Source organism: Rhinopithecus roxellana, chromosome 1, assembly GCF_007565055.1.
Source record: "Rhinopithecus roxellana isolate Shanxi Qingling chromosome 1, ASM756505v1, whole genome shotgun sequence".
In the NCBI taxonomy this organism is placed as follows: Eukaryota; Metazoa; Chordata; class Mammalia; order Primates; family Cercopithecidae; genus Rhinopithecus; species Rhinopithecus roxellana.
Genome location: NC_044549.1, coordinates 103414323 through 103436567, shown reverse-complemented (window position 1 = coordinate 103436567; position 22245 = coordinate 103414323).

Below are 22245 nucleotides of genomic sequence, written 5' to 3'. Positions count from 1 at the left end.
CCAGGTTCAAGTCATTCTCCTGCCTCAGCCTCCTGAATAGCTGGGACTACAGGTGCCTGCCACCATGCCTGGCTAATTTTTTTTTTCTTTTTTGTATTTTTAGTAGAGATGGGGTTTCACCATGTTAGCCAGGATGGTCTCGATCTCCTGACCTCGTGATCCACCCACCTCGGCCTCCTAAAGTGCTGGGATTACAGGTGTGAGTCACTGTGCCCAGCCCAGGTATGTCTTTATAGCAGTACAAAAATGGACGAATCCACTCCAATCCCAGATCTACCACTTACCAGGTATATTTCCTCAGCTATTCTGGGCTCCATTTTCTTCATCTGTAAATTTAAGGTGATCTTGCCTATCACAGGTAGGTAATGGCAGTGAAAGGCATTAGAAAAGTCAATTAGCATAGTGCCTGGAACATAAATTTAATCAGTAATAACAATGTCTATAGACTAAGTATTTTTCACAAATCAGTAATTGAGCCCATTCTAAGTGAAAATATTATTATTTAATTTATTTCAAGAAACTGAAATCAAAGTGATTTGCATTAAACAAGACTGAATGTGACAAAATGACAATTAACAGAAATTAATCTAAAGTTTTTACTTATATCCTCAAAGAGAACTGCAAAGGCAAGGAGATACGATGTAGTAGCATCTGTGTAAAGTGTGTACAATCTTTAAATGTCTGTGACCTAAATGTGAGTGACAAAGTATAATGTGGCTACCACAAAACAGTTGAACTTTTTAGGTGGCTTTAATACAGGTAGAATGTAGTAACAAAGAAGATAATCACCCCTCTGTGCTCAACCATAATCAGACCTCACTGAGGAACTGGTGTTGTGTTCTGAGGGCCAAAAAGACAAGCTATTTAGCTAAAAGACAACAACAGATTGATGAAAACCTTGAAAACTGCACCATTTATGGAATGATTGAAAGATCTGATGATTGGAGAAGGAAGAATTACAGTAAGAATGTGATTATTGTCTTTAAATATCTGGCAAATTATCACACGAAGTAAAGCAAAGACTTGGTCTATGATGTTCCACAGAGTGTGAATACAATCATCTGAAAATGGCTTCAGAAATTAGAAAGTATGAGTGTATTGGCTTACAATCAGATGATTTGGATGTGTTAGGGGTAATCTAACCAAATACCCCTTCCACAGGCCACCTTTACGCTCTTCCCTTTGTTGTTTTGTATTTTCGCTATACTGTCTTGGTACAGATTTTAAAGATATTGCCTGAGACTTACTGGTCATTTTGAATCTTCTAATTAGTTTTTTCATCGGTTCTGGAATACCCTCAGGTATTACATCTTCAAATATTTCCTCTGCCTTACTGCTTCCTCTCCTTCTTAAGCTCTGTTTAGATGTACATTAGATTTTCTTATTCAGTCCTCCATGTTTCATAGCATTGTTTCTATCTCTTCACTCTGTGCTGTATTATAGAAACTTTATTCAGATCTATTTTCCAGCTCAATAATTTTATCTTCACTGGAGTCAAAGATGCCATAACTGTTTCACTGAAGTTACTTTAAGTGAATTTCAGCTCAATGCAATCACATAGGGCTTGATTAAATCAATCAGATACATACTTGATTTTTCACATATTTAGAATATGTATTTGTGTGATTCCAAAATCTTCTGCCTTGGGAGTTACCTGTGGACTATTATACACTGACATTTGATTTAACCTGGAAGATCATGTACACAGATAACAAGGTTAAGGCCACTTTAAATAGCTTGGGATAGCAAATATCTAACTAGATATTTCTAAATACATTACACCACAGTTTCAGGGAATTGGATTTTTCTTCCAAACAATTATTTTGACATTTCATTCTATATTTTGCATTTTAAAATGCAAACTTTTCTTCCTACTTTTCATCTTTAATCTTAGAAAAGTTCTCTAAATAACATTTTCTGATATATTCAGTTAGTATTTCTCTAAATAGAATTTTAGAAGTTTTTAAATTTAATGTCATCTTTAAAACATTGAACATTCTCACTGCAAATAAACTTAAAATATTATCTCCTTTATATATAACTCTTTGTTTACTCATAAAACAAACTGAGAAATATGTATGTTGCAGTGCTGAGTTCTGTATGTTTTGTTCTTTTGATAAGTCTCTAAAATGGCAAATAAAATAAAATCTATCAAATTCATGACTGCAGTCCTTTTTTGTTTGTTTGTTTGGATAAAATGAAGCGGGCTTAAAATGAGTAAGCTTTTTAGAACAGCCAGAAGGGATTTTTTTTTTTTTTTTTCTCAGTTATGTGCTGGTTGTTGGAGGCTATCCAGGTATATTCAAAAATGCAATTTTAATTTTAGTAGATATTTCTTCATGAACTTATTGTGAACTTATTTTTAACAAAATCATTTATAATCTCTGCATTTGTAAATAGGGCTTTGAGTATTGTCACTACCCAAATCCATGGCTATAGGACTGAGGTCATAAATATGTGGTGATATATTGTAGATCTTTTTAAAGCATAGGTAAAATCAGAGATGTACTGGGAAAAAATATTCTAGAGAAGAAATGTTACTGTCCAATAATTAATAATGGACAGAATCAAGAATTTCTATAAAAGTAATTTATCTAAATAAATCCTTTGTTGGACTATGTCTAGCTTTTTCTAAATCCATCTATCTCTTTGGAGAAGTTATTTTGCAGTAGTTACCATATTTCTGATAACACATTGAAATATGATTATGGTATAAGAATAGGATGACTTACACAGCATATGCTTATCTCTTTTACTCTTTATATATGTTTATTAAACAATATTCTTTCATTTGAAAGTTTCAAGAGCCCATTTCAAAAGTGGCTAAAGCACAATGGCTAGTCCAAAGATAGCTTTGACTTCTTTATCTTTTTTCTTTGACTGCTTTATCTTTCAGTCCTTACCTCATCTATATCAACTGATTGCAGGCAAGCACTTTTCACATGGTAGCCCCTAGCACCTAAAGGCTTATAGACTCACAGAAAGAGAATACCTCCATCCCAGTAGTGCCAATAAAATCTCAGATTGTGTGCTGCAGGATCTACCAGGACCCCTGGCTCTTTATGGTTCAGTCACCATGGTCAGTGGGATGGAACACACTGATTGGCCAGACTAAAATCATGATCTTCTAACACAACCTTAGGCTCATGTGGCCTGTGAGGGTTCGTATACCAGGGAAGATCATCCCCCACAAAAACATGGACTGAGAGATGAGAATGATAATTTTCCCCAAAGCCAAAGTATGTTGTTACCAGAAAAAGATAAAATGGTCACTAGGTAGGTAAAAATTGCAGCAGTCCACATAACATCTGATGTAAAGTAATGCGGTATATGCATCAAACAAAGCCTTTAAAAACAAGCCTCTCTTTCTGTTTGAATACACTTTATTTCCTTCTCTTGCCTGATTGCCCTGGCCAGAACTTCCAATACTATGCTGAATAGAAGTGGTGAGAGAGGGCATCCTTGTCTTGTGCCAGTTTTCAAAGAGAATGCTTCCAGCTTTTGCCCATTCAGTATGATATTGCCTATGGGTTTGTCATAAATAGCTCTTACTATTTTGAGATATGGTCCATTAATACCTAGTTTATTGAGAGTTTTTAACATGAAGCAATGTTGAATTTTATCAAAGGCCTTTCTGTATCTATTGAGATAATCATGTGGTTTTTGTCATTGGTTCTGTTTATGTGATGGATTATGTTTATTGATTTGAGTATGTTGAACCAGCCTTGCATCCCAGGGATGAAGCCGACTTGACCATGGGGGATAAGCTTTTTAATGTGCTGCTGGATTCAGTTTGCCAGTGTTTTATTGAGGATTTTCACATTGATGTGCATCAGAGATATTGACCTGAATTGTCTCTGTTTGCAGATGACATGATTGCATATTTAGAAAACCCTATCATCTCAGCCCCAAAACTCCTTAAACTGATAAGCAACTTCAGCAAAATTTTAGGATACAAAATCAATGTGCAAAAATCCCAAGAATTTCTATACACCAATAATAAGCAGAGCGCCAAATCATGAGTGAACTCCTATTCACAATTGCTACAAAGAGAATAAAATACCTAGGTATACAACTTGTAAGGGACATGAAGGACCTCTTCAAGGAGAACTACTTCTCCCTAAAGTTTGAGTGGAACTCCTCTTCAAGGAGAACCACTGCTCATGAAAATAAGAGAGGACACAAACAAATGGAAAAAATTCCATGCTCATTGATAGAAAGAATCAATATCATGAAAATGGCCATACTGCCCAAAGTAATTTATAGATTCAATGCTATTCCCATGAAGCTACCATTGACTTTCTTTGTGGAATTAGAAAAAACTGCTTTAAATTTCATATAAAACTAAAAAAGAGCCTGTATAACCAAGATAATCCTAAGCAAAAAGAACAAAGTTGGAGGTATCACACCACCTGACTTCAAACTACACTACAAGGCTACAGTAACCAAAACAGCATGGTACTGGTACCAAAACAGATATATAGACCAATGGAACAGAACAGAGACCTCAGAAATAACACTACACATCTACAACCATCTGACTTTTGATAAACCTGACAAAAACAAGCAACAGGGAAAGGGTTCCCTATTTAATAAATGGTGCTGGGAAAACTGGCTATCTATATGCAGAAAATTAAAACTGGACCCCCTCCTTATATCTTATACAAAAATTAACTCAAGATGGATTAAAGACTTACATGTAAAATCCAAGACCGTAAATATCTTAGAAGAAAATGTAGGCAGTACCATTCAGGACATAGGCATGGTGAAAGACTTCATGCCTAAACACCAAAGGGACAAATGGGATCCAATTAAATTAAAGAGCTTCTTCACAGCCAAAGAAACTATTATCAGAGGGAACAGGCAACCAACAGAATGGGAGAAAATTTTTGCAATATACCCATCTGACAAAGGTTTAATATCCAGAATCTACAAGGAAGTTAAACAACTTGACAAGAATAAAATAAACAACTCCATCAAAAAGTGGGTGAGGGATATGAGCAGACACTTCTCAAAAGAAGACATTTATGTGGCCAACAAACATACAAAAAAAAGCTCATCATCATTGGTCATTAGAGAAATGCAAATCAAAACCACAATGAGATACCATCTCATGCCAGTTAGAATGGTGATCATTAAAAAGTCAGGAGACAACAGATGCTGGAGAGGATGTGGAGAAATAAGAACACTTTTACACTGTTGGTGGGAGTGTAAATTAGTTCAACCATTGTGGAAGACAGTGTGGCAATTCCTCGAGGATCCAGAACCAGAAATACCGTTTGACCCAGCAATTCCATTACTGGGCATATACCCAAAGGATTATAAATCATTCTACTATAAAGACACATGCACATGTATGTTTACTGCAGCACTGTTCACAATAGCAAAGACTTGGAATCAACCCAAATGCCCATCAATGATAGACTGGGTAAAGAAAATGTGGCACATATACACCATGGAATACTATGTAGCCATAAAAAAGGATGAGTTCATGCCCTTTGCAGGGACATGGATGAAGCTGAAAACCATCATTCTCAGCAAACTAACACAGGAACAGAAAACCAAACACTTCATGTTCTCACTCATAAGTGGGAGTTGAACAATAAGAACACATGAACACAGGGAGGGGAACATCACACACTGGGGCCTGTCAGGTGGAGGCTAGAGGAGGGATAGCATTAGGAGAAATACCTAATGTAGATGACAGATTGATAGGTGCAGCAAACCACCATGGCACGTGTATACCTATGTAACAAACCTGCATGTTCTCCTCATGTATTCTAGAACTTAAAGTATAATAATAATAAATCTATGCTATAGCTAATCTATTTGAAGATTAAATGATAAAATTTATATAAAATGCCTGCCTGGCATATGAGACAAGGTCCAAAATATATAATCGTTCAAACACAACAGAAAATTATTTCTCATTTATCTAACAATCCAAGATGGTATAGCTGGTGAGCAAGCAAAGATAATTCTGCCCAACTCAATTACTCAGGGAACCGAATTCTTTCCATTTTGAAGCTCTGTGATCCCCAGGGCCTTATTGTCATGCATTAGGTTGGTGAAAAAGTAATTGCAGATTTGCCATTACTTTTAATGGTTAATTTTTTAACCTAACACAGCCTCATACAGCTGCTAAAGGAGAAAAGGGAGGAAAAAGCATAGTTACTTCTTCTTAGCACACAAGTGAAACATACCATTTTCGTTCATCATTCATTGAGTTCCATGGCCACACCCTACTCAAAAGGGGTTGAGGTGTGTGGCCTATCAATCTTTCCAGGCAGAAAAGAAAAATAATCTCTGAGAGGCTCATTTACTAATAGTCATGAGCAATACAGAATCATGAGCTTTGCTCTAGACATAATCTGTATAGTTATACATATATTCATCTTTTGACAGATAGATCAGCCCATACATGGAATGTAACTGATCCCTTTCAAAGGAAAAATCACATTTGCAAATTTGGCCAGTATGATATGTCTCAGTATAGGATTATTGAATTAAAAAATGAAAAAGTTCTCAAAAGCAAATTAATGAAAGTATGATTAACACAACTGAATACTAATTAGCAAATAAGAAATTTTATAAAAATAAAATTTTTTAAGAGTTTTAAAATTCTGAAAAGTTTCTAACCTTAGTTTTTTTAATTGCAAATAAAATCATTAAAACATGAGAATTTTTCTCGGCTAATTTGCAAATGTTTTTGCCCTTTTCAAAAGCACCAAGTTATATATTTGAGTAGTTTTTGACATTGAAAGGACTTAAAAATCTCACAAATATTAGTAACCGCAGAGAGTCCATTCATTTACCCATTGTCCATTGGCTCTTCACTACTCCCTTCAAACCTCATCCCTTCACCTCAGTGGCCTCAGGAATTGCCTAATTCTCTGTCCTGACACATGTCTACCTCCTATGCCCAGACTCACCCCTAACATGCTGGCAGGAATTATGATACTAGCAGGGAATATCATAGAGTCATTAGCTCACAAGGCAGAATCAAAATCTGAATTGAAGCCATAATAAATCCTAAATTATATTGGGTAAGGTAAAACAGATCACCACACAGATAACTTGCAAAGAGTTGTCTTTTAAAGAAAACACGTAAGATATTCAGTTCCTAATAGTCTCACATTCTTGTATAGAATTTTCAATCTAGCAATGAGAATAAAAAAGAAGAAAGTAGATCATATTGAAAATGGAATAAAGTTGATGTTTGTAAACTCAAATCAACGAAATGTTTTTATGCGTAAAGGAGATTCTAGTATTCTCTTGTAAAAGACAGGACATTAACAGCCATGGCTTTTATGGCAATGCAGCTCGTACCCGCCCAGAGCAAGTCATCAGATGAGAATGTGACCCTTGGTCAGAAGAGCACAACTGAGCTCACTGTTAATTTGAACAGACACTGTAGCATAACACAAAGACTCTGAGACTGAAACCTTGTCAGTTAGAATGTAAATGAATCCTGCTGACAGAAAACTCTTTTCTCCATCCAGAACCCAGAGTCATCATGGGAGGCACTGTGAATGGCTGCCTGTCAAAGCTTGCAGAGAGCCCAGGCTTCCGAACATAGTTTATGTGGTGCTGAGAAGAGAAGACATCCATGAATGCAATTTCCTACTGGAGACAGTGTGCATTGTAGGCTGTGCAGTTTAGAAGAACCTATAAGACTAGTGACGTGATTTGTTTTTTGTTTTGTGTTTTTTGCCCTCTACACTATTAAGTATTTGAACTGACTGGAGGCGTCAAAATTAGGGCAGATGTGGGCTAAGCAAATGAAAATTGGTGCCTTTCCTAAGTTAACAGAATAATGGCTCACTTAGTTATTTTACTGGCTTCTAGCATGGCTGTAAGGAAGCATTCTCCATCATCATTTAAAGTCACTGCCACCACTGTGAAACTGCCCTGGAGTTCTGATTCTTACTGACTTTAAAATTAGGCCTCTTAGGCTCAGGAACATTCTAAACACTTCACAGTAACTGAGAAGACTTTTCCCATGATGGGGCCCCAACTAACTCTGTGATGTAGGGCGAGGGCAGATATTCAGAAAGCTGACTTTGGTAGCTGGATGGTAAGCAGGGTTCATCACATGTAAGATCTCATCTGGCAGAAGGGACTGTGATGAGGAGAACCCGGCAGCAGGCTAAGAATCAGCTCAAGTGTATCTGCTGCAGGATTCCTTTCCAACCTCTCTGAGGCTTCCTTGGACGCAAGAGAAATGCTTTTATCTATTTTAGTTACAAAACAAAAAACCCTGAAATATATTTATTACATAATGTATGTTTCTACCAAGTAGCTGTTTAAGATGTGCATGTTTTTTTCCTTTGGATTTGGGAATAATGAGATCACTGATCCACACTTTGCAGATTGCTAAATCTATTTTTCTTACCCCTCCTCCTTCACATACAAAGTTAGTAAAACTACATCAGTAGAGTATACCTTATCTCTTCCTCTTTGTAATATAGATTTCCTCAAGGACCATTCCAGCACTCGTCCACACATGCTTCTCTTTCTAACCACACCATACTCTCATGTTATATCTGATGCACCATTTCTCAGTTTTCTGTGATTTTTCTTCTTTGGTTGCCAATATGCTTGGAAGAAGCACACTGGCTTCTGCTTGCTATTAACACGATAAAGTGAATTATGTTAATTCAAAGATAAATTGCTTTCTTCTTTCTGAGCAGGCCAGATTAATCCCAGACCAGACTAGAACAGACAGTAATTCTGAAGTGTGGGCTACTGTGGGTAGAAGGGACACTTGACTGAGGTTTTGATGTCATAAATTGATACAGAGAAATGTGGCAAAATAAACACCCAGGGTATGGGAGGGTGGTCTGGACAAGGGAGGTGGAGGTGTCATCAGGAAGCAAGCAGGATTTCTGGCAAAGAATTAAGAGTACTTTAAATTCTCATTTCATTTCTAATTTTACAAACAATGGGGCTCACCTAGGCTTTATATCATCAGCAGGTGAGATCAGAAGAGTCAGTTACAAAATTGGTAATCTCAACCTACATATATTACCTTTTATGTGTTATATTTAAAACATAAGAATAAGAAATATTTGGAACATACAGTAGCGTAAGACAAACCAACTAAATTGTTGTTTCTGGAGCAGTATATCAAGTGTCCAAGTTAATGTTTTGACTGAGTCATTGCTATGCTCAAGGCTTTTCAGCCCAAATGTCCAAGATATTTTCTTGGCCAGAATTTAATCTACACAAACAACTGTGATAATTTGTGCTCCTGAGCATAATTGTTGTGGCACAATTTCTTTCTGTTATTCTCTCTTAGTCTCTTTAAATCAAGCCTCTGCCTTTTACCTCTTTATGATCAGTAGAATTTTAGTTTTTTCATATTGCACTTCTTAGAGACTGCATGGGCCTTTGATGTTGAACATAACTTTGTGTCACATCCCAGCCTAATCACAAATTCGCTATATGACTTTGGACAAATTATCTTCTCTGAGCCTCAATTTTTTTCATCTATAAAATGCATATGGGTAATACCTGCCTTTCAGGCTCATCCTAAGACATTTAATTCAAGGGATAAAACTTCTATTATTACTAACCATTTGTTCTGAAAGTTAATGTTGTCATTTTCCTATTATCGTATATAAGGCATGAGGCCTAAAATTATGTACTGTCTTGACACCTGAAACTAGGAGGGCCTCAAATGGCTTAACTGTAAGTTCTTCCCATCAATCTATTTCCATGAAGAAATTGAAGTCATTGCAGAAAATAAACAGAAGGATGAAAAACTGGCATCTACTGAACACCGAACAAATGCCATGTACTACCCTAGTGAGCTCAATGTTACCAACAGATAAACAAAGAATTAGAGAAGAAAGATAGAGTGTGAAAGAATATGGGTGTGTGATATTGGGAGAATGAAGATCCAAACTCAGTATGTCTAACGTATTTATCTTAGTCAGTTTAGGGTACCAGAGCAGAATACTATAGACTAGGTGGCTGGAACAACAAACATTTATTTTTCACAATTCTGGAGGCTGGGAAGTCCAAGATCAAGGTGCCATGGGATCCTATGTCTGCTGAGGGTCCTCTTCCTGGTTTGCAGGTGGACATCTCATTGTATCTTCACATGGCTGAGAGGGAGAGGAAACAAGCTCTCTTGTCTCTCTTTTATAATTCCATTTATGAAGGCTCCACTCTCATGCCCTAATTACCTTCCAAAGGCCACGCCTCCAAATGTCATCACTTTGGGGGTTAGGATTTCAACATATGAATGTTGGAGGGACACAAACATTCAGTCCATCACAGCATTCTGTGACCTTTTTACTATATCAAACATTTTTGCAGCAATGACGACAACAAAAACAGAAATAGACCAGGCGCAGTGGCTCATGTCTGTAATCTCAGCACTTTGGGAAGTTAAGGTGGGCAGATCACTTGAGCCCAGAAGTTTGAGACCAGCCTGTGTAACATAGTGAAACTTCATCTCTACAGAAAAATAGAAAAATTAGCCGGGCCTCGTGGCACATGCCTGTAGTCCCAGCTACTCAGGAGGCTGAGGCGGAGGGGATTGCTTGAGCCCAGGAAGCAGAGGTTCTAGTGTGCCATGATCATGCCACTGCACTCCAGCCTGGGTGACAGAGCGAGACTCCATTTCAGAAAACAAACAAACAAACAAACAAAAAACCAGAAATAATATAAAGGGCAATTAAATTTTGAACAATGTTCTAGATCCTTTCAAATTATTTCCCATGGCTTATGTAGAGAAGAATCTTCTAGTTTTCTTGCCCCTTTTAAATCATAGTGATAAGGGCAGAGACGCAAGAAAAAAAGTGTAATATGAAATCCATGAGGGCAGTACTCAATATTGCATATTCAGATAGTGGCATCTCATAGGCTTTCAGCCAATATTTGTACAGCAAAAAAAATGAAGAAAAACATGTTTTCACCCAGGTCTTTAACTGAAGCCTTGAGACTACTGAAAAGAAGATGTCATAGACTCAAACCGGGACCCCCATCCATAGCTTTCATTCATCTATTCCATAAATACTTGGTATACTGGGCACTGTGGGGATGAAATAGCAAATAAGATGTGGTATCCATCCTCCAAAAACATACTTTAAGATAACAGAGAAAACTAATAAGGATTTTTGAGTACCTACTATATACAAAGTCCATTATAGAGGATACAGTATAGACACAAATAAGAACAACATGCCAATCAAATTATTTTTTGGCAAGTGTGTTAAGTAGCAGAGAGCAGTAGCACTGTGGATTTGGGATCAGAGAATCACAGAATTTTCAAGCTGGAAGAAACTTTAGAGAGGATCTCCTTTGTCACTACAGTGCTCCTTTACGGCCAAAGATGAAATACAAGCCCCTCCACAAAGCACACTGGGCTCCTTAAGATCTTCCTCCTGCTCACCTCTCTGGTTGAATTTCTTACAACTTTCCTCCTCCAACTTTAGGATATGCACTTGCCCAGGAGTATCCCATTCTCATTTCTCTGTGGGCCTTTCACTCCCTCTTCACTTTCTGCAGTGATCATTGCCATGCGCCCCTTCCTCTTGTGGCCTCTGAGCATCCCAGTCAAGAAGAGCAGAGGTGTCTGCTCTTCTTGTCATTGGGGTTCATGTCCTGCCTTTGAGTGCACAGGCATTCTTCTGTCAAAGAGCCAAATGCACGCTGTGACCAAGGTCTCTTCCACCGGACTGCAAACCCCTGAGAATAGGAACAAGGCATCACCATCTTAGAAGCCCCAGTGTTTAGTTTGGGGCATAGAACTGACTCTTCAGAGATTAGCTCAATTCCCCAGGGGGTAGATGTCATAAACAAGGTGTGAGGGACATAAGCTACAACTTAAAAAATGAGTAAACGTTGAGTAAAGATGATAGTGTGAAAGGTGATTATACAAATTGGGTCATTCTTGCCATACCCATCTAAAACAGAATCAAAAAATCAGAGGAAAAAAGCACCCAGGGTCCAAAACATTGCTCCAAAAATGTAATTATCTGAAAGCCTGGCAGCTAAAACTGTCTGCTATAAACTGAAATGAGTTTTATCTAATTGCTACCGAAACAACTTGCTGCAACTTTAAAGCTAGTTTTACCTAATGTTGTCACTCACCAATTAGAGTTTGCCAGCTCCCCAAACCTTACTAGTACTCACAAGCTTTTTCAAAGAGCAATATGTAACAGTATCTCCTTTTTATAAAACCTCTAGCCTTTACTTTGTTCTTTGTACATACTAAAGACCAGGCAGCCTGTGTGTATGCTCCAAACTGCAGTTCTTTCTTCCCAAATAAAACATTTTAATTTCAGAGATAGGTCTCTGTATTTTGTTTAATTTTGACGATAGGGTCAGGAACTCTGGTGAAGTCTAAGAAAACAAGTAAGCTGAAGTCCTGCTCTAACCATGGTGGGTAGACCAGTTTGTCTAAAGCAGAAAGTTAAGTGGCTTTAGTGCCACACAGAAATACAAGCATCTTCCTTAAAGGAATTTGATCTCATTTATCTTTTTATACTCATTAACATGTTCTATACTCTCAGAGATAATGTTGGAGTTATTGGAGGATTTGTAGTAAAGACATAATCCTGCTAATTCCATATGAATTGATTTAATTACCAATAACCTAGAGGGAAAGTCAGAGCACAGAAAGTGACTATAAGCTTTATATTTAACAGGGCAATAAGTATAGGCAAGAAAAACTCCAGGATAAGGTCTCCAGGGCAACTTAGTTTGATTATATGTCAAGTAGAAGTTCATTAAAAAGTAATTGTCCAAAGGCATCTTAGACATTCTGAGACAGATGTTTACAAATTCTCAGTCCCTTCAATTATAGGAAGACAAGTAACCACTGACAATATTTTAATTCTAACATCATTCAGGGATAAGTATTTCAATAAAGTGAAACATTTTTGCCAGAATACATATTGACTACATCTCTTAAAGCACTTACCATGTTTTTTTTTTTTTTTGGTAAATAATACAGCTTTAATAGCTCTGATGCTAGTTAATGATCTTTCTGGAGAAATAGGGGGACAGTCATTCGGCTGAGTGTATGCAGGTGTTCTGAACATGTCAGCCGTATGTGCTAATGTAAGAAATAGGCAACTAATTGCCTCAGTTACAGTGTATGGGATGTGCTACTGTGCACTCTCCCTCTCCATGATGCACGCAGCAGTGCTGAATTCTTGCTTTGTTTAACACAGGCCTCAATAAAGACAAAGGATTGTTCATTAAAAACCATCCTGTGGCATGCAGAGTGGCAGTGGTGAGGATATGTAGATACTAATTCAAAATTTAAAAAAATTTTTAAGGTGGCAAATTTTTAATGTAAATACATCTAAGGATAATATGTGAAACCATATCATGAAGTTTTGTCTGTTTTTCAAAAAAGGCACACATTTTAAAGTTTACAGTGAACCCTTTTATGAGTACAATACTTTAGCTGAATTGACCAAATCTAATGCATATTCTAGAAGCCAGCTAAGACTGTATTGCAGACAGCTTTTGTTTGTTTTAATTTTGTTACTTGGCAGCGGGAACTTTATTCCACAGTATGCCTAACTCACCTCTGCAGAGAAGGTGGATGGTTTTTTTATATAGCATAATAAAAGGCTAAGGGATGCAAAGCTTTCTAATGAGTAGATTCTGAAGTGAGAAGACACAGATATGATTATTATGAGATTCTTAATGGCTTCTTTTCAGCTGGAGTCATTCTCAGTGTGTACCTCAGTGGGAAGAGACTCACTCTGCCCCTTCATTGTCAGTTGATAGTCCTGAAGCTGAAATATCCTGTTTGCCTTTTGTTCAGTGAATTATAGATTTTTTTTAATTAAAAGGGTGAAAAGTGGCTTCATTAAGATGCAATATCCACAGACTTCTTTATCCAATTTGAAGAAGAAAGCAGGATTTTAATGGATATTTATTGCCTGAAAAATAATAAAACTAGAATCACAAAGAAAGCAAAGAAGAAAGAACTGGAAAGAACATGGGATTGGAGCTTGTGGCTTCATCTCTGACATTTAGTTTTGTGTGGTCCAGAGGTTGCCATAAAATGTCACCAAAGATCAAGTTGGGATTAAAATGAGTGACGCAGGCCTGGTAGAGAAGACTGTGACAAATTCAGTATTCTAAGATAACTTGATTTTTTCAAGGGAAGCCAAAAATATAGATTTATGCAAAAGTGCCCAATTTTTGAACTGTTGAAGACTAAATTTAACTAAAACTCAAATGCATTAAAGGCAAAACAAAACATATCTGCAGCTGCATTCTGCCCATAGGCCCCTAAGATAGGACTGATAGTATTTTCAGGCTTCATTTTCTTAGCAATTAAAGGAGAGACAGAAGTAGAAGATCACTAAGGTCTTTTAGTTCTAAGATTTCCTCCTGGGCAGTGGAGTGCAGCCTCTAGAGGTTCTCAAACCCTGTCTTCTCCTTTCTCCTAAGCAACACTCCTTCTGGTCATCTTCTGTTCAGTCTTCAAAAACTCACTCAAATACTGCCTCCTTACTTGCACTTAAAATGTGGAAAATTGCTGTAATAAGAACAGCAACAACAACAACAATGAAGAAGAAATCAGAAGTTGACAGCAATTTTTTAACTTAGAAATCTGTAAATAGTTATGTCAGGTAAAATATATGCATTCATGGAATGTACACATGACTGCAGGGATTTCCAGTTAATAATTGAAATGGGTGTTTCCACCTCAGAGTATGTTTATACTGCTTAGAATCCTTTGGAGAAAGACAGAAATGCCTTGCTTGAGAAAATCGTGGTATTCTTAAGTGTGGGATGGATAATTTAATACAATTTCTATATAATGAGAATGTGATATATGAAGGTCATTGTCTTTTTCTGGAAAAGAAAGCTTTAATATTTTGTTATAACTGACTTATACCATTTTGCATAAAGTTGAACCTGAGGGAAAACATGCATTATGACCACAACAACTCTGTCTATTAAAAGCTGTCAGCTTCCTTCTGTAGGTTAAATGAATGACAGAGAAAATGCTATTGTATTAGCCTCCTAACTCATCTCTTGTTTATTCTTCATGCAGCAGCCAGTGTCATCTTTGAAACACAAATCTACTCTTATGACATACCTAATCAAAATCTTCTCATCACTTCTCATGGATTTTATAACATAATTCTAAGCCTTTCCCATAGTCTGTGAAGTAGTTTTTAAGTGGCTTCAAATGCTTTGGTGCTCATCCCATTAAGAGGTACAGCCTCTTTTTTTTTTTTTCTTTTTTTTTTTTTTTTTGAGATGGAGTCTCACTCTGCCGCCCACTCTGGAGTGCAGTGGCGCGATCTCGACTCACTGCAAGCTCTGCCTCCCTGGTTCATGCCATTCTCCTGCCTCAGCCTCCTGAGTAGCTGGGACTACAGGCGCCCGCCACCACATCCGGCTAATTTTTTGTATTTTTAGTAGAGACGGGGTTTCACTGTGTTAGCCAGGATGATCTTGATCTCCTGACCTCGTGATCCGCCCGCCTGGGCCTCCCAAAGTGCTGGGATTACAGGCATGAGCCACAGTGCCCGGCCGAGTTACAGCCTCTTTTCCCACCCTCTGAATCTGGGCTGACATTATGACTTCCTTTGATTGTTAGAGATGTGTCAGAAAGGTTCTTGAGCAAGTTCTGAACTGGGTATCAAGTAACCTGAAGCCGGCTGGGCATGGTGGCTCATGCCTGTAATCCCAGCATTTTAGGAGGCTGAGACGGGTGGATCATTTGAAGTCAGGGGTTTGATACCAGCCTGGCCAACATGGTGAGACTCCATCTCTACTAAAAATACAAAAATCAGCTGGGCCTGGTGGCATGCACCTGTAATTCCAGCTACTTGGGAGGCTGAGGTAGGAGAATCACTTGAACCCAGGAGGTGGAGGTTGCAGTGAGTTGAGATCACACCACTGCACTCCAGCCTGGGTGACAGAGCGACACTCTGTCTCAAAAAAAAAAAAAAAAAAAAAAAAGAAACCTGAAGCTGGACTCTCACCCTCTGGAATACATCTGCCACTGTGTGAAGAAGCCCAAGATAGAAAACCTTCTCCGCTGAGGCCCTGGAGAACCAAGTGAGGGCATGCTAGACCAGAGGTGTCCAATCTTTTGGCTTCTCTGGGCCGCACTGGAAGAAGAACTGTCTTGGGCCACAGATAGAATATACTAGCACTAATGATAACTGATGATCTAAAAATATATATTTAAAAATCTCATAATGTTTTAAGAAAGTTTATGAAGTTATGTAGGGCATGCATTCAAAGCTGTCCTGGGTCGCATGCAGTCTGCAGGCCTAGACCATAAGCCCCAGCAGATCTATCCATTGACTGCAGTGCATGCAAGAGGGCAGGCGAGACCAGCAAAATTGCCCAGTAAGAAATAAGAAATCGTTACTGCTTAAGCCACCACGTTTGTTGTGATTCATTACGCAGCAGTAGTTAACTAATACAGCCTGCAAGGCACTGGATGATCTGAGCAGGGGTACCTCCTTACCTTACCTCCCCAACCTATTTCAACCACTCTAGCCTCCTTGCTGTTCCTCAACTTTCCAGGCAGGCCCTACCCTTCACTCTGCCTGCAGCCCGCTTTCTCCCAATAGACATATGGCTACTGCATTCACTAAGGTCTCCTTTATCATTCTGTCAAAAATAGCACCCACCTCTCCTCCCTCTTCTGGCCACCCTCTGCTTCTATCTCCTGCTGCATTCTTCTTCCTAGCACTTATGTACTTAGCTATATGTTATTTTCTGGGTTAGCAATATATTTATTTTCTCCCTTTCTTAACCTGAGCGTAAACTCCACAAAGACAGAGATTTTATTTATTTTGCTTACTAGTATATCCCCACTACCAAGAACAGTGCCTGGAACATAATAGGTGCTCAATTAAAAATATGTTGAATGAATTATTTTTCAGTTCCTAGAGATTATTCCATGGACATTCAAAGTAGAAAATCTGTTCCTCACATGTGTGCTCTAGCTTATATGTAATACATTCTAGGGACTAAGACAGAACCTTAAACAGAAAAAAACCCTAAAAATCCTGGAATGGAATACTTGGTGCATATGTGCTCTAGAGTTTTCCTGGAAGATAGAAATGAGAGTTGCCTCTATGGAACAGTTGTAGATACTGTATTTATACTGAGATAAAAAAGAATTAGATGTCATTCAGTTTCTCTCTGGGATTCTTTATCTAAAACATTTCTATTCTATTTTTTTCTAATCCCTAAACAGAATTTTGTGTCTCTGAATGTGCCTCAACCATGATAATTTCCTAACATATGTCATAACCTATTTCCCACTTTACACCATTCCCCTTCTGTCTCACCTCTTTACTTAGGTTTAAGACATTAGTTTTGTGGGTATCTACTTTGCATCAGCTTGAATAACTGTCACTTTTTTAATTAGACTTTATCTTTTAGAATAGTTTTAAATTCATGGCAAAATTGAGTTAAAGGTACAGAGATTTCTCATATAACCCCTACTCCACACATGCATAAACTTCCCAGATTATCAACATCGCCCACAGAGTGGTAGATTTGTTAAAACTTACAAACCTATATTGGCACCACATCATCATCCAAAGTCCATAGTTCACATTAGGATTCACTCCTGATATACATTCTAGTGGTTTAGACAAATGAGTAATAACCTGCATCCATCATGACAGCATCAAGCAGAGTTATCTCACTACCCTAGAAGTCCTCTGTGCTTCACCTATTCATCCTTCCCTTTCCCCACAATTGTCTTTTGGTTGAAACAATTCGGACATTAATGAGAGCCCCGGGAAAGGTCCTAAACACTGCAGATGCATTACACATGCCAAATACATTAAGCAAGGAGATGTTACCTGGTATCCCTTATACTCATTGCACAAAGGTAGGAGATCAACATTACACATAAAATGCACACTACATGCTGCTATTTGTAAGTCAGTTCACATGGGCCAGAATCTGTTTCTGCTCCAACCAGAAACCTAGGTATCATGCTAGATTCCTTACATTTTTTTTTTTTTTTTTTTTTTTACTGTTTCCCCATTTATTTACCAAATCCAGGTGATATGAATTTCCAAACAGCCATGCAATCCATCATCTCATCTTCCTTTAATTAATCAATACAGCTATAACCAAGGTGATTATTATCTCTTACCTGGACTATCACAATAGTTTCTTATTCTTTATCCTTGCCTTCAGCCTTGCCCCACCTCTAATTCATTCACCACACTGCAGCAAGCCTGTGCATTCTGTTAGCAATGGAAAGACTAGGGAGGGAAGGATGTAGTTATTACTCCTCACCTAATTATTCTTCTAGAACGTGAATATACTCAACTTTACATCTGTCATGTGCATCTGTTTTCCTATGAGGGTAGAAATGATCTCTTGGAAAATTTGCATTTTTCTTGTAAATTTTCCTCTTTCTTTTCTTTTCTTTTTTGTTTTTCCTGAGACAAAGTCTTGCTCTGTCTCCCAGGCTGGTATGTAGTAGCACTGGCATGATCTTGGCTCACTGCAACCTCTGTCTCCTGGGTTCAAGTGATTCACCTCCTTCCTTCAACTTCTCGAGTAGCTGGGATTACAGGCACAGGAAACCACACCTGGTTAATTTTTGTATTTTTAGTAGAGACAGGGTTTCGCCATGTTGGCCAGGCTGGTCTCGAACTCCTGGCCTCATTCTGATCTCAAACTGCCTCAGCCTCCCAAAGTGCTGGGATTATAGGCTTGAGTCACTGCACCTGGCCTATTTTTTTTTCTATTCTCTTGAGAGAACATAATACTTCTCTATCAGACAATCCTGGAACATTTATTTGCAACTTCTCTTCTGTTTTTACCTTCATTGTAAACAAACAGTAGGTCTGAATTCCATTTTATAAAGTCCCTAAAGGCAGTGTTGCAACCTTTTTACTATTTGAAAACATATTGCTTTAATATTAGTCTCTCTGGTAGCTTATTTCATTGATAGATTTTCCCGTGTTCTACTTTATATCTTTTGTTTCCTTTGGTTGCCATATATACACATATAGATATGTGTATTTTTTTAAATTTGGTAGTCCATTTTGTCAAAGAGCTATAGGTACTAGACATAGTCTGGGTTTTGAGAGTGTTTCTTGTGCTTGCTTTTAACTTATTGAAAGTCAAGTTCTCTTTCTCTCTCCATGGAAGGTTAGAAACACAAAAATACCCACAAATAAACTTTTGCTTGGGCCTCTGGGCTCACAATGATCTTGTGTAATATGAATCTTTTTCTGTTGATGCCTCATGTAGCCTTAGACATGAGGGAAGTGTGGAGCAAGATCTTTTGAAGATTCTTGTTAGCTCTACCTTTTATGGAAATGCTATACAGAGTTTTCTTCTGTCCATTTGTAAGATTTCTGATTTTGCTTTTATAATGGTCAATTGATAAAGCATATACAAAATTGTTAATGGCATTGGGAAAAATTATATTTAGTAATTAGAAAACTCAATTTTTTTACTAAATTCACTAAAAACAATAAGCCTTTTATATGTAAGAAATACTTTCTGGTTGAGTTCAAATAATACTTTTATTTATATTTTACATGTATAAAATCTTGAAAATAATCATAGTATTTTATTATATTTAAATCATTTGTCATTAAGCAATCAATATATACTACTTTTTCTAAATTTCTGTGACAACTTAAAATTCAATGATTGATTTAGTTTTTGAGTACTTCTTGCTAAATTCCATGATTACTTATCTATTAAAACTGTCTGGTTAGCTATAATCATTCTATATGTATTTTCATGCTGAAGATTATTTTCAAATAATAAATAGTAGTAGTATATTTTCTTCTTCCATTAATGAACAACTTTTAACTAGCCAGCTTTCCAATCATTGCTGTGATTTTATGAGGAAAAGTTGTGGATATTCTTATAAACTAGTGAAAAAAAAATTTATACAATGTTAAAATGTGTAGGAATTCCACAGTCATTGCCAAAGCTATGTACCCTACACATAACTTTGGATCTCTACTCCATACCATCCTTATTTGGGGCAAATGATTCAACTAGAGTTAGTTTCTGGAAGAAATATCCTAAATTGACGAATCATTCTTGCTAAAAAAATCAATTTTTATGACTTCCATTAAACTCACATTAAAGACTTCTTTGCTACTAAACCAGTAGAGAAGATAGGAAAGTGAGGAATGTTGAGGAAGTTTCTAGAAAGGTACATCCAGTGTTTGCTCTCCTGCTCTAGGTTTATTGTGTAATAGGCATTTTTAAAAACTGGTTTGGGAATATAACCACCACTTTTAACATTCTTGCTATAAGAAAATTCATTACAATTGCCATAAACAAATTCTAAGCAGTTTTCTGAAATTCTTTCTAAAATTGAGTATAGCTGGTATGCTATGTTTCAGGAAGATCATTATAAGCCTTTTAAATTCATAGTAATTTAATGTTCTATGTAATTTTGATTTCCTCATTCTACATGCAGTCAGCCTCTATTAAGTGTTAGCTAGAACTCGTGAGAAATTAAGAACACTAAATAAAATGTGGTGCCAAAGGGTTTACAACCTCTTCAGAAAGAAGAAAAAATAAGTGTCTAATCACCATATTCAAGATGAAATGGGAAAAAAAAAATGAGAGAGAGAAGTACTGCAGCATGGGGGAGAAGGGTTGGAAGAATGAATCTCATTTATTGGCTGGGAAGAAAGAGAAGACTGAAAGTCTTCATGAACTAGGATCAACTAATAATGAATTCTTCTAATATAGAATCTAATATAATTCATGAAGTAAAGTTAATGAGTACTACACAAAATTTCACTCAAAAAAATAAAAGATAAAACTGCAAACTGAGAAGACATTGCCTAATTTATGTTTCTGAAACCCTTGCTTCTGGTGACTTTTTAAAATTGCATTCAGTAATCAGAGCAGTACCAACTAAGGGAAAATGAATAAACATAAATCAAAGTGCAATGGCACTGAAGATTTATCTTTTTCTCCTTTAGGGACAAGAGTTTCATAGTAGTCCTGTGTGTCTGATGTCACTAAGACTGGAATTGAAAATAAAGCATACCAGAGGAGATGACAGAAAGAAGAAAGACAGAAACATAAAAGTTATCTACAAATCACTTCCTACTTATTTTCTTCCCCTTAGTACCACATGTTAAAAAAAAAAAAAAAAAAAAGAAAGAAAGAAAAAGAAAAGGAAGAAGATATCAGTTAGATATAGAGGTTAGTAAACACTATGAAGAAGGTAAAAATGAGACCTGGAATTTTTATAAGGAGAGAATCTAATGATGCAGCTTTTACTATATCAGAAATTACCGTATAGGCCAATTATCATCTGTTGAAATTCTACTAAATTCCAGGTATTCCCAATGTATGTGTATATTCTAGTATGTATTCAACCACTGCAGCAACTTTTCATGGTAGTATAACTTTCCCAACTTCACAAATGAGCAGAAGAACACTCAGAGTGATTAAATGGTTTGCCTAAAGAAATGGTCTGCAAGCTCACAGAACCAGTTAGCTATATAAGAAACCAACCTGGGTCTACTTAATTCCAAAGGCCATACTCTTTTCACCATAGAACATGGATGTGGTTGCTTTCCCAAATTACTCCTTCCCAAAGGAATTTTGAGGGAAGATTTGATAAAGAATAAAAGAATGCAGATTTTAGGTGAGTTGTCTGATAGCAGAGGTAAATATGGAAGTGGGAATCTTCAACATTAATGGAGGTCAAGTTCCTGACTAACTTCAAGTCCATGCCAGGAAAAAGTAACTGCAGGAACAATGTGGGTCTTCCTTTTTAGTGAAGAATTTGAATGGAAACCTGTGGAAGGAGGACAAGAAGTTTTCTTGCCTCATTTATTGCACAGATCACCCTGCATGTTCTAGTGTCCAAAGGAAGAGGAAGATGGAAAGATGACACAACCAAGGCTTCCCTGTGGCTTCACTACAGCTTAGAGTTTTGAAAGCCGGAGATTAAATTTGATTTATGACCACCAGAAAATTTCCCAGTGTGGCAATTCTCATTAGGCAACTGGCCACTTCTTTAAGGTAATCCTAAACTATAACCCTGCCATTGTTCTCACCAGCTACAGTACTCCTAGAGATCTAAGTGCAGTTACTGCGATACTAATACTCAGTGGGTAGATTAAATCTGAAGAAAATCTTGCTAGCATCAATTCTGTATTTTTTTTTTTTTTTTTACTTCGTAGGAAGGTCAGGGAGAACCCAACATCTCTTTCTACCTATAATCTGATCCCTGTGATTCTACTCTGAGAATTTAACCCTTTTCGT